We start from the raw sequence: 2,097 nt of genomic DNA, 5'->3' as shown, positions 1-2,097 counted from the left end.
AAAAAAATTCTTAGGTATAATGGATTTTTTTTTGTTAGAATATCCTTTTGTTATTTGAAAATTGCCTTTTTAAAGTCAAGTCGACGTTGTAATTCTTGTTAATTCAGCTTATTTTTGACTCATTTCAGTTCCCTTGTTTAGGAAATAAACTAAATTTGAGCCTTATAATTTTGGCTCGTAAAACTCGTGAACAATTCGTTCTTTATCGTGAGCCAACTTGAGTTAAATTTGTTCTGAAAGTTTCATTTTTGAAGTTTATGTTGGAAAAGTACTATTTGAATATTAGATGTTGATGACTTTTTTTGTTATTTCTAAATTATTATTCCTTTTTAATTATTTATTATTAAATTGTGCAAACTTATTACGATAAATGGATCCGATACAACTTATTACTTTACTTACAAACGAGTCCAACTTATTACTATAAATCAGCTCGACATAGCTTGAGCTTGACTTGCACAAACTTAATAAATTATTGACAAACTGAGCTTGACTCGGCTTGTTAAGACTCATATTCATGGTGGGAAAACTAGAGTGCGTTTAAAGTTGCATGAACGAGGAAACACATATTTTTGTTCCCAAAAAGCATAGTGAACTTAGTTAGGTTGATCTACTGCCGTATTTAGATAATTGTCCATGATAGTTTGCTGATAAGAATTTTGATCATAACTTGTTAGTTTGGTGATAAGAAGTTTGATCGTAACTTGTTCTTAGATTAGTTCCTTAATTGTAAACTTGGTAATGTTCCAAACCGTGTACCGATATTGTTTTCAATTTAACCACCTAGGTCCAACACCTTGTGTAGGGTTAGGTCCAATGAACCTCTAGATATGAGGTTTTAACTAAAAACACTTCAATGCTATTAGTAGTGGACCACCTATATTCAAATTGTAGATCATTATTGCATTTTTCAATGTAGGATTTACATATCATGGCATGTATCAAGCCACATACACCAACAAGAAAAACTAATAATGAGCTTCGATATTGATAATGGGACTAGGGCTGGGCATGGTCTGATTCGGCCCAATTCTGATCTTAATCCGAAATCTGAATCGGTATTGTTCATCCAGTCCAGTTCAGTTTTTATTTTGACTAAACCACCTAAGAGAACCGAACCCATCCAAACCGATTTAGGTCCCGTTGAGTTCCGGTTATTATGGTTTGGGCCCACTCTTCAGCTCAATTGCATTTTTTGTTTTTTAATCTTTTGTTTTTTAAAGCTTCAGCCTAATTGAATTTAAAAAAAATTGGCCTGATTATTCACGATTGGTCCAATTCATATCCATGCATTGCAAATTGAAAGAATACATCAAAGCATTAATATTACTTTATGACAAAATAAAAAATATTAATCATTCCTTTTTATCCATGCGGCTTTAGTACTTGTTTCAAAGAGCAACATATTGTCAATTGTTGTAACTTCATTTTCTTTTCCTGAATAATAATGAATGAATGAATGAACTCCAGCCTAAAGTTTACAACAACATTTGAAGATTTAGATGCCACTAAGAAATGATATTTGGCATAGAGAACACACGTCTGTCAAAACAAAACAGGAAAAAATCAAAAGAAAAAAAATAAGAGAATCAGATCTCAGTAACAGCATCAGCACAAAATCACAAAAAAATATCAATACCCATATGAGAACAAATAGATGAAATCAAAAGTAAAATAAAAGCATCAAAAGAAACACAGATCATTGAGAGAAAAAAAAAATACAGATCTGTATAAGGGATTAGAGAGAGAAAGAGACGCTGACCTGCTTTGGATTGAGAGGAGAGAGGGGCAGACGCGGTGGCGTTGGGGTGAGAGACTGCAAAGAGCGATGGCGATGAGTGATGGCGATGAGCGATGGCTGAAGAGCAATGAGCGATGAACACAGAAAATGAGACAGTAAGGAAAGTGAATGTTGCGGCTAGGGTTTGGAAAAATGTTGGGTGGTAGTAGTTTATTACTGTAGGGGACTTTTTCTTCCGACAGCTGTAAATGGGATGGGCTGCCGTAAAGGGCAGATTGATGAAATTGTCCCATTTGTCTGAGTTCAAAAATTAAGCCCCAAAAATACTTCGAAATGGCAGCAGAGCCTTAAGAAGT

Source organism: Prunus dulcis, chromosome 4 (genome assembly GCF_902201215.1).
Source record: "Prunus dulcis chromosome 4, ALMONDv2, whole genome shotgun sequence".
NCBI classification, from domain to species: domain Eukaryota; kingdom Viridiplantae; phylum Streptophyta; class Magnoliopsida; order Rosales; family Rosaceae; genus Prunus; species Prunus dulcis.
Note: the sequence above shows the minus strand (reverse complement) of the source record.